At 45.7% G+C, this 12209-nt stretch overlaps 1 protein-coding gene across 5 annotated transcripts in view; it reads right to left on the reverse strand.

Annotated features, from left to right (window-relative positions):
• Positions 1–12209, reverse strand: part of ARHGAP26 (Rho GTPase activating protein 26) — a 425071-nt gene that overhangs the window by 337224 nt on the left and 75638 nt on the right. The gene's annotated exons all lie outside the window — the stretch shown is intronic.

Genomic DNA, 12209 nt, shown 5'->3' on the forward strand with positions numbered 1-12209 from the left:
CTGCCATTTGTGACAACATGGATGGACTCTGAGGGCTTTATGCTAACGGAAATAATCAGAGAAAGACAAACAACGTATCATCTCACTTATACACAGAATCTTAAACAAAACAAAAAAAGGTGGGCAGGGGGATGCCTAGGTGGCTCAGTCAGTTAAGCATCCAACTTCGGCTCAGGTCATGATCTTGTGGTTTGCAAGGTTGAGCACCACATCGGGCTCTGTGCTGACAGCTCAGAGCCTGGAGCCTGCTTCAGATTCTGTGTCTCCCTCTCTCTCTGCCTCTCCCCCACTCGCACTTGATCTCTCTCTCTCCTCTCTCTCAAAAATAAATAAACATTAAAAAAAATATTGAAAAAAGAAGGTCACAGTAAAAAGGAGATTGGTGATTGTTAGAGTCAGGGGTAGGAGTGGGCAAAATAGATGAAGGTAGTCAAAAGGTACAAATTTCCCATTATAAAATAAGTCACGGGATGTAATGTAACGGTAACTACGTGTAATAATACCGTATTCTAGGGGTGCCTGGGTGGCTTGGTCACTTGAATGTCTGACTGGATCTTGGCTCAAATCACAATCTCATGGATCGTGGGATTAAGCCCTGCATTGGGCTCTGCACAGAGCCTGCTTGGGATTCTCTCTCCCCACTCTCTCTCTGCCCCTCCCCTGCTCGCTCGCTCTAAGTGAAAATAAACATTAAAAAAAAAGTTGAAAAACATACTGTATTCCATACTTCAAAGCTGCTAAGAGAATAGATTTTGTAAGTTCTTAACACAAAGAAAAAAACTGTAACTATGTATGGGGACAGATGTTAATCAGACTTATTGTGGTGATCATTTCACAATACATACAAATATCAAATCATGGTGTACACCTGAAACCAATGTTATAAGTCAATCATACCTCAAAAAAAAAAAAAACTATCTGCAAAAAGACATCGACACACAAAGTTGAGTTACCTTGCACAGTGTCTCCAATGTTCTAGTAAAAACAAAATTAATGTGCATCTGAGCTACATAATATGAATGACATGACTTCAGTGATTCCACATGCACATCAGTTTATCTTATTCTTACATTAAAAATTGGCACTACACAATACAGTTAAAATTCTTACTAACAGTGTAAATTTTTTTTTTTTTTTTTTTTTTTACTTCTAAGTAATCTCTACACCCAAAGTGGGGCTGGAACCCCAAGATCAAGAGTCATACACCAACTGAGCCAGCCAACTGAGCCAGCCAGGTGCCCCAAATTTTTATTTTTTTTAAAAAGCAAATGAAAACACCACAAATCAACAAAGAGACCATAAAAGAAAGGCTTTATATTATTAATATCTTTAACAGTTCTTATTTGTGTTTTACGAATAAGGGCCCACAGGATAAGTAGCTAGTCCTGGACATAGGAACACCTGGGATTCCTTTTCTACCCCCATTTACTTTCTCACTTCCTCCACTGGTACCCTGAGGAAGACCTCCATTCGTGCTATATCACCAAGCCCATGCCAGCACCACCTGTGGTCTGGACTCCTAACTGGACTCCAGATGACTTGTAACTCAGCTGGCCCAAGATGGCCTTTCCAAAAAGCAGATTGTGATCTTGTCACTGCCCCCTCCACACCCTCCCAGACTGCAACTCTTCCTTTTCATTTCAAAATCCACCCAAGGCCTACAAAACGTGTCTTATCTGCACACCCTGCTAGCCTCGCCTGCCCTCAGTGCTCCAGCCCCATTGGCCCACTCAGATCCTCTGATGTGAGAGGACCATGCTAGCCACAAAGCCTGGTACAATGTGTTCCTTCCTCAGAGGAGGGAATCCTGTACCCGCGAGCCCTGATCAGAGACCACAGTGTTCCCCCAAGCCTCTCCACCTTTCAGATTCCACTTGAAGGGTCACTTCCTCCAGGAAGTGGCCTTCTCTCATCCTCCACCCACTCCCAGTGGTAAACTCTCACTGCTCTCTAGAATTTCCCTTCCCATCCCTTTACATGATAGCTAATTTCCTTTAATTCTGGTAACTGCTTAATGTGTACTACCTGATGAGATTATAAACACAGGCAGGCAACAGCCAGTGTCTGTTTTAGACAGAAAAGGGCACTCATTGCAGTTCTGGCATGTAATATGCCCCAAGTAATGTTTTCAAATCAATAAATGAATACTAATAGGCAGGTGACTCTTTTAAGAGTTCAGTCAGGAGAATGACAAATCCTACAGTCCCCTTTTTACAGAGAGGCCTACATCAGGTTCACTGCTGTCAGCACAGAGCCCGCTTCGCATCCTGTTCCCCTCTCTGCCGCTCCCTCACTTGCACGCTCTCTCAAAAATAAATAAAAACATTTTAAAAAAAAAATCCTTTTGCCTACAGGCAAATAACAAGCAAAGAATTTGCATTTGTCTATCTACACAGCGTATCTAGAATTTTAAATACATAATCTGATGACAAAGTGTGCCAATTAGCATCATGTAAATGCAGAAATCATCCTTTCTAATGCTCTAGGTATCACCAGAGGGAAAAAAACCCACACACAAAAACCTATCTTTTGGGGGAGAGGTTTCTCACTTTGGCATTTGGAATTCACCTGAATCACATCAGTCCAGACTCAACGAAATCAGAAATTCCGGGAATCAAATGTGGAAATTAGCTCTGGAAATCAAATTCCCAGATTGGAAATCACAGGAGGTTTAAAAAACCACTGTTAGAGGAAGACAGTGTTGAGTAATTTAAGTACCAGGGAAGTGGAAGAAGCACTGACACCAAACCTGAGAAAGCAGAGAAACAAGAAAGAAAAGGAAAACTACGTCCCGTAGACCTGGAAAGTCCCTGGCAACAGGCCTGCAAGAAGGCAGCAGGAAACTGTTCCCAGAGAAAAGAAGGACCGTGGAAAAACCCTAGACCATTGTTGGCTTGGGTCATTAATTATTGTGGCCAGTTTATTCTCATGGCCACTTCCTCCTCTCTTAAGGTGCTCCAGGGGCTGTCAGGAAGAAACCCTGATGTCTCTCGCTTGCTGCAGGAAGGACAGGGTGGACGCGACCGGCCAAAACATGACAAGGGCCACCTCCCACAGCCTCACAGCTTTGTTTAGGCACCTAAAGAAAGAACCCTGTACCTGCGAGCCCTCACCAGACACTGGAATTCAAAGCCACAACTGGCCCACCCTCCCCACAACCAGGTCTGTGGTCTGCTGTCAACCCAAATGCCAGGAGGAGTGAGAAAACCCACCCATGGGGAGCCTCCCAGCACTGTTCCACCAACTTCGGCATCCCCTCCTGTGGTGGGCTGACACATGTCCCCCTTTCTTATTTGCCTGGACCTCAGAATGTGAGCTTATTTGGAAATGGGGTCTTTGCAGAGGTAATTACTTAAGATTTTGTCATACTGGAATAAAATGGGGCCTAAATCCAAAGACTGGTGTCCTTCTGAGAAGAGGAAGAGATAATAAAGACACACAGGGAAGGAGGAGGAGGCAGAGACTAGAGTCATCAGCTACAAGCCAAGGAACACCAAGGGCTTCCAGGACCACCAAAACTACGAAGAAGCAGAGAAAGCTCCTTCCCTAGCAGAGGTGTTATTTTAAGCCACCCAGTTTGTGGCAATTTGTGATGGCAGCCACAGGTGGCTAATAGACCTCCTTTCATAGGAAGCCTGAGTCATTAAGTCACACTGCTACCAAAATCTAAAGCGTTCTGCAACCACACAAAAAGGAATACTTGCTGTTGAGATACTGGACACGGCCTGGCCCTAGCCTCTTTGAGAGCTGCTCTCCACATCCAGGCCACCCAGCTTCTTTCCCAGATCAGCACCCTCAAAGACCTGCCTCCACCCTGCCGGACCCTGTCGGACCCTGCCAGCACCTGGCTTGCTCCAGGGAACCCTTCCCAGTGCGGCTTCCCACATGCTGCCCCCCTCGCCCCTGCATCAGTCCAAGCTGGCCCCACTGTGCTCTGAGTTACCTGGCTCTCCCCCTCCAGGCACTTTCCACACGTGCTCAGTATAGGCAGAGACCAGGTCAGTCCCATACCCCATCATAGCCCATGGGCAACCACAGCTCAGCACGAGGAGCAGCTCAAACAACGCCACTGAGTGCATGAGCGTATGTAGGGTTAATGGCATTCACAGACATCCCGCATTCTTCCTTACTTGGCCCAGATAGTAACGGTCTTCTGTGTGACTTCTCACAGCTTTAATTATACTCATGGTAAAGCATGTCCCACACTATACAGATCACTCATCGATTCCGTTATTCGTTTTAAAAAAACAAAACAAAACTCTATGTTGACTACCCATGTGCCTGATATACTTATCAATGAGGAGACAAAGGTAAGCAAAAGGCAGACCAAGCACGTATCTTCACAGCATTACAAACGGTGAAGGGCATCAGTCGTTAATAACCTCACATCGAAGCTGAAAAACAACAGGACACTCTTGTTCACAAGTCTGGCTCTTCTGCTCAATTGTTCCCTACTCTGGGTTCCTAGGACCTACAACAGAACCTGCCACATAATAGGCTATCAATAAACGGGAGGGGGGGGGAGGGGGGGGCAGGGAATGGATGGAAGAAGGGAGGGAGGGCAGGTGAAGAAGTAGATAGGTAGGTAGGTAGGCAAGGTATGTGTACATAACAATCAGTCAATAATAGGATAGGTGGATACATGGATGGATGAATAGACAGAAATATGTATGGATACATTGCCTGGTACCTAACAGGGAGTCAATGGTCACGGACAGATAGAAGGATGAAAGACGATCTAGGGAGCAGAGCACCTGGGATGAGACGTACACAAAATACAACTTCAAAGTGCAAAAGTTGCCTCCTCTTAAGTGGTACCTCTAGAACAATCACATTTTATCACAAACCAACTAGCTGCCTCCCAGCTCCTGAAACAGTAGCTCAAAATCAATCTGGCATCCACCGCTCCTGTAAACATTTAGTAGAAAATCAGCCTCACCCACACAAATACGCTCTCTCGTTTCCCACCTTTCCCTTACTTGATGTAGTGGGGGTTTGAAAAGCGTGCTTTGCTGGTTCTTCGCTACCACAGAGAGTATTTACTGCTCTAAAACGTTGCCTCTTGCCAAAATGCACACCACAGAACGCTACCTAGTTGTGTCATTTTTAATTATTATTTTTGTGCTGCTTCTTTTAGCACCTAAGAGACTTTTCTCTGAGGTAATCAGAGCTGACTCTCAAATTTTCATTGTCATTGATGACGCAGTGGGGGAAGAGGGAGAGGGAAGCGGGAGGAAGGGAGGGAGGGTTATATCACAAGCTTGAGAGAGGAAAAAAAAAGACCTGGGGGTCCTTCTAGCAGCATACTTAAAGCACCCTGTAATATCTACATAGAACACTGCATGTAACAGTTGCATGGAAGACTCATCCTCACAATGACAGACAATGTCCCCTTGTACCTCATTTTGGGGTCTGGTTTGTGTCATGGCAGATTCCCTGCATCTCCAGGGTTTCCTTATTGTCACATCGGGAATGAAGTAATTCAGACCCTAAGAGGCCTTTCTTGTCTTTGATTTCCTCTGATGAAGGCAAGAACAACTTTGAGTCTCTGGGAACTCGATCCTTCGTGCTCCCATTACAGGCCCAACAGTGCTGTGTATCTATTCTGGCAAGGGGGTGAATGAACGAACCTTTTCACCTTTCCACTGAGTGCCTCCTATGAGGTGGGGACTATGGGAGGCAATGCAAATACCACACTGAACTAAACTGACAAGAGTCCTTGCACTCACCAGCATGCAACCTGCTGCAGACAGACACTCCAAGACACACACACACAGTCATCATCTCAAATTCCATGGCAAGAACATAAAAGTGCACATGATGACTAGAAAGGAATGCTGTGACAAGGACGAATGCAGCACACCCCCACCGCCATCCTTGTGAAGCAGCCAGCCGCATGCACGGCCAAAGGGTAAAGTGGCTTATCAGCCACAGAGAAAGAAAACACTTGTGACATAGGCATTAAGGAGTCCCCTAATGCTGTGCAGATGGCTTCACAGGTGTATACAGATGTCAGAATTTGTCAATTTGTACAATTTAACATACGCAGTTTTTGTATGCCAATTAAGCAGTTTAAAAAAAAAAAAAAAAAAGAATTTCCCCTAAACATGCTACCTACCGTCATGATCTCCAAGATGAGGAAGGGTCCTGTAGCTACAAACTTAACAAAAATGACCCAGCTACACCCAACATGCCACCCAACCATATTGCTATCCTTGATCTGCTCACAGCTTCACTCATTCAACAAGGAATTATGTATCACATACTATGGGCCAGGTACTATCCACTTGTGTTCTCCATTATATTGCAAACAAAACCATGCATGACCCAGCCGTCCAAGAACTCGTAACTTCCTACAAATGCACACACAAGTAGTAAAGACAAGTACTGTCCACACAGTGAGAGAAACTGGAGGCATTCTCACAACATGAAGTTTATGCTAAGTCTGAAGGATTTTCAACACTTCCATAAACAGCAATTTATCGAAATCTCCCAGTATGCCAGGCCCCAAGTGCTTTAAAGAGATCATTTCGTTCTCCCAAAATCCCTTTGAGGTAAGTACTATTGTTTAAATCCCTTTTACAAATGGGAGAATTGTCAGTAAGTGACAAAACCAACATATGAACCCAGGAACCTGACTCTAGACTCCCACAATTTTAAAATCTAAGCTCCACTACCATAAAGGATAATTTGCCCATCAACTGCCCGAGAAAGCTACTGTGTAGTCAGAAGGATTCTTCCAGTCCAAACTTTGCTGAGCAGACTCTCTGACCCTCCCCAGGAGTACTTCCACCACCTCTAGAGCTCGAACAAGGCAAGTCTGACAAGTGAGGGAGGTCACAGGTTTCAGAGCAGCAAGCCTCTACAAAAGGGACACTGACTCTGACATCTCTCTGTGGCAAGGAAAGGGCTCAGGGTCATGAGACTTCAATGGCACAAGGAAAGACAACAGCTCAGTTCTCTGCCTGCAAGCAAACTGTGCCCGGGCCTTCTGGCTGGTAAACTTTTCTGTTCTGTTGGTCTTGTAAGGCCCAAGTAAGACATACACTTCCAGGGCAAGATCACTATTGTAATGATGACCGAGTCCAGAGGAACAGTGAGTCCTCCTTTGGATCAAACAAACTCTGTACCTTTCCCCATGCAGGACACTCAACCAGGTCACATAAAAATCCCATCCAAATACTGGCAGTTGACAGGAGTCAAAATGCATCACCATTCAAGAATGCATGTAACAAATAGGTAAAAACCCCTGTGGTTCTGAGGCACAGGCATATTTATTAACAGCATGAGCCCCATTATTAATATCACCTAGGGAAAAATAAAATAGATCTCCTCTGAGACAGCCTCCATGAAGAAACCCAACTCTGAATTTTGTGAGATCCAAGGATGGTTTTCAAGAATCTAGATCCTGCCACCCTGGCTTTGTTTCCCAAGAAAGCCTTTTACCCTGGCCAGAAGATTTATTTATAAAGAGGAGTCTGACAATGCCCCTACTGAGGGATGGTCCCATGTCCCCAGAGGACAATGGGCTCTCCTTAAGAATACCAACTAATATCTGTGAACATTCCACAACTCCTCCAAGGCTAAATAATTCCCATCTGAGTACTGCCTCTTGCAAACTACCTGTGGCTCCTCAGAGCCCCTACCTGGTAAACCATCCCCTAATGCTTCACCCTACTTACCTCACATACAAGGCCCTTTACTCATTATCATTTCTCTGCACAGCATTACCTGCCTCTTCACAGAAAACCAATAGAACCCTCTAGCACTTATCATTACTTTGTCAAGCTCCAGAGGAAGAACAAGTGGCAAATCCAAACTATTGCTACAGTACAGTTTAACCTCTCTCTTTCTGGCCCAAGAGAACCATCTTTCAAGGTTAAGGAGGGGGTGTGTGCCTATGTACAACAAACCCTACAAATACAGAAACCCTATGAATGATCCGCCATGACTCAGGCAAATCTCCTCCTATTTCTGGACCTCAGTCAGATGAAGAACGGAGATGGACTTGCCGCTCTGCAGAGAGGTCTGGGAATTAGGTACACATGGTGGTGACAGAGGCCAGGACTGGAGAGATCAGTAACACAGAGAGACAGATCATTTGGTCTGGGAGGTTAAAGATTGCCAGAAATCTTGTCAAGATCCACAGGACACAGAGGATGAGCTAGGAAGGGACTCTCAGAAGGAACAAAGGAAGCCTGGAGAGCATCCAGTCAATGAAGGAAAAAGAGGACTCTCAAGAAAGGAGAGGAATGCTAAGAAGAATCTGGTTTAATTAACTAGGTTGTCCCAGGGACCTCTGAGACATCAGGTACAATAAAGAACTAGGGGGCAAGAGCCAGACTTCCAGGCTTTTGGGGCATAAAGCAACAGAGGCAGTAAATACAGAATATTCTTCTAAGAAGCTTAGCTATAAAGAGGCATCTGCACATGATGGCACATAATAGGACAAGTACAAAGCGAAGTTTTGTTGGGATTGCTTTCCCCTCCCCCCGTTGTTTTAAAGATAATAAAGACTTCAGCATGTTTGCAGACAAAGAGGAAAACATCCTACTGATAGAGTAGTCTAAAGATGCCCGGTTGGGGGGGGGGGGGGGGGGACTCTGGAAAAAGCATCCAAAGGCAGGAGGGTTATGCCTAAGAGGAAGAACATTAAGAGGGCCAGTGGGTGGGCCTTGGGGAGGAGGGGGACTGCTTGCTCTACTGAGTAACTGACTGTATTAGTTACAGGGACAGTTCCTTTTTCTCTCCACCCACATAGTACAGGATATTCAAAAACCACAGGGTAGGTAATATTTGACTATGGACACACACCTTCCCAAGCATCCTTCATCTCTGTGGAAGACAAGCCAATGCACACGTGAGTGCTTTGGGAGGAGAGAGACAAAAAGTCCAACTGCCACTGCTCCATCTGTTCTCAAGTCCTGCGGTTTTCATTATTGGTTTTGGCTGTGTGTGTGTGTGTGTGTGTGTGTGTTTAGTATGGTACCCTGTGTCACTCAACGGTGAGGAATACTAGAGCGATGACAAAGCCCAACCTACTTCACCATGAAAACCTACTTGAATTGCTTTAGTTAAGGTGAAAATTACCCTATCTTCTCAATGGTTTGAATCTTTAAAAACTTATTTTCTAAAACTGCAGACCTCTATTCCCATCCGTTTTCCCCCTTTTAAGCTGTAGTTTGTGGCTCAGAAAACATGATGATAAAACCTTTTTTTTTTTCCTCCAGATCAAGTTGGAGGTTGGGATGGAACTGTCATGGAACTGATAAACACCACGGCAGAGACAGTCAGAGATCAACTAGATCACTACCTCCAGTTTATAAAGAATTTAGGGCAAAGGCCTGGAAACCAAACAGGAACTAAAGACAAACTGCATGACCCATGAATCAGAAGTCCATTGGTTAATTCCTACAAGCCATGCCTGGACTAACAACGCTGAGGGAGCCGGTCCCTCTTCTAAAGAGCTTCGAGTCTTGTAGCCTGCTCCAGAAAAACTGAATGCAAGGAAATCAGGCAACGAATCTTACGTTAGGACTCAGATGTTCAAAACTAAAGTAATTTTTTGCCCAAAAGAATTTACTGTAGGCAGGCTTGTTACACCTGGGCAGCATGTACACCCTCTAAAGAGAGATTTACACACAACTGCTCTCTACCAAATATGTTACATCAAATGAGAAGCATTTGTCTTTTACTGGTGAGCCAAGGCCTGAGAGCTGCCTATAGTGAAGGTGTGAGCACAGACAATACAGAAAAATACAGAGAGGGTAAAGACGGGAAGCAAAATTGGGAAAACCACAAGGCCACACATGATATTTACTTCCAACACGCTTTAACTTTGTTCAAGGTTCTGAGGTCTCAAATTTAAAAGACCCCAGGGAGGGGCGCCTGGGTGGCGCAGTCGGTTAAGCGTCCGACTTCAGCCAGGTCACGATCTCGCGGTCCGTGAGTTCGAGCCCCGCGTCGGGCTCTGGGCTGACGGCTCGGAGCCTGGAGCCTGTTTCCGATGCTGTGTCTCCCTCTCTCTCTGCCCCTCCCCCGTTCATGCTCTGTCTCTCTCTGTCCCAAAAATAAATAAAAAACGTTGAAAAAAAATAAAAAAATAAAAAAAAATAAAAGACCCCAGGGAGAGAGATCGCCACTGTTACCATCAGAATGCTGACCAACAGCTCAAGGAGTAGCTGATTCACAGTCGAGGTAAAATCAAATCTAGTGTCTAAAAGAACTTACAGTTTAAGTAAGGTGGCTGAAGTCAATGTTTCACAGCATAAATAATCCCAGGCCTCATTTCAAGCAGAAATCCCTTCTCCAACTGAAGTTCAATATTTTTCTCTCCCAAGTCACTCCCCTTCACCAGTTAAAGCTGTCCCACCTCCAAACACTGACATTCAGTTGGGCTGAACAACTTTACCAGGAGCCCCTCCCAGGTGCAGGCCCTACCATAGGTCAGAATAAACCCAGCCCAGCCCCACCCTCCTGGGGCTTACACAGTCCTGTTCCTTCTGCTCTGAATCAAATGGTTGCTGAACTCGCACACCACCCAATTCTCAGTGCTGAGCATTTGTCCTTGCTGTTCCCTCCACCAACCATGTTCAGCTTGCCCATCTCCACTTGTCCAGATGGGCCAAACTTTCCAATGCCACCTCCTCCATGAAGTCTTCCTCAAGTCCATGCCAGTCTGCCTGCAGCACCTCCCTCTACCCACACAAAGCAGGTGCCACATCCCTCCCTTGGACCTCTTTATGACATTCTGTGCCATGTAACGGCAGTTAAAACATTACCGTCCTTTGCTGTATCCACCATGACCTGGGTTTGGACAGCCTCCCCAAGGCTGGGTTTCCTTACCTTTAAAACAAGGAAAGGGGTGCTTGGGTGGCTCAGTCAGTTGAGCGCCCGACTTCAGCTCAGGTCATGATCTCATGGTTCTTGAGTTCAAGCCCCACATCTGGCTCTGTGCTGACAGCTGAGAGCCTGGATGGAGCCTGCTTCAAATTCTGTGTCTCCCTCTTTCTCTGCCCCTCCTGTGCTCACGCTGTCTGTCTCTCTCTCAAAAAAGTACAAACTTTTTTTTTTTTAATTTAAAACAAGGAGAGAAGATTAGCAATAATAAGGGGGGAAACAGCCACGTTTTACTGAGGCCTTCCTATCCACCAGAGGAATGCTATGAAACTAAAGAATGCTGTCTCATTTGTTCCTCAAAATCTTATGAAGCAAGTAGGCACTATTATCCCCACTTCACAGATGAGCACAACAAAAGGTCAGAGAGGTCAAGTAACTTGTTCCAGGTCCATAGACAGCAAACAAAAAAGCAGAGATTCTCCCTCTAGCAGTCCCGCATCCGGGCCTCATCTCAGTCACTAGTCCCTACTGCCCCACTTTCTTCAGGGTCCTAGCTACCTCACAGGGTTGTTCTGAGATAATACATGAGAAATCCCTAGCATATTGGCTGGCTCTGCATCTTTCTGTCCCCATGGCAACCTTCCTTTAAGGGAGAGCTACTGACATATGTGTATGCTTTAATCATACTAATCAAAAGATAATGAAGGAACTAATGAATCAAAAAGAATGAAGGACATCTGTTAAACTACCATAATGAGGGAAGGAAGTGTCTTACGAGTGTTGCTTAACATCCTATACACAGGATCGTGCAGGACAGCATAAAATGTGGCCTCCTCTTCTCCCTCAAGTCTTTCCAACCATGCAGTCTCCAGTCAGGGTACAAAGGGGAAGAGGTGGGGAAGTGAGAACCGCAGTTGCAAATGAGTGAGGAAGACAATGCACATCACAAAGTGGTAGGCCCAGTTCTGCAGCCCTCCCTAGGACAAAATCCCCACCCCACCTCACCCCTCAAGGCAATCCCATCCAAATCCTCTTTGTTAGAGCAGAAGAAGGTCAAAGAGACTAATCCTCCAAAGGACCTGAAATTCTGGCCCGCCCGTGCCACACCACCAAAGGACAACCTCCTGGAAGCATGAAGATGGGCACTCTCTCCTGTGCCAACTTGTCCTGGCTTCACACATGCACCCAAGCTCCCACCCAAGTGCAGGCACTACCTCAGCCATGTGATTGTGGGCAGGTCACGGGCTCATCCAAGCCTCAGTATTCCCACCTGGAAAATCAGTTAATACCAGAACCACCTTTAAACTGCTAGTGGGAAGAGCAAACAGATAATCCATGGAACCATTGTCAGGCATGCAAGGAGCACTGGG

The sequence above is a fragment of the Neofelis nebulosa genome, chromosome 1 (genome assembly GCF_028018385.1).
Source record: "Neofelis nebulosa isolate mNeoNeb1 chromosome 1, mNeoNeb1.pri, whole genome shotgun sequence".
NCBI lineage: Eukaryota > Metazoa > Chordata > Mammalia > Carnivora > Felidae > Neofelis > Neofelis nebulosa.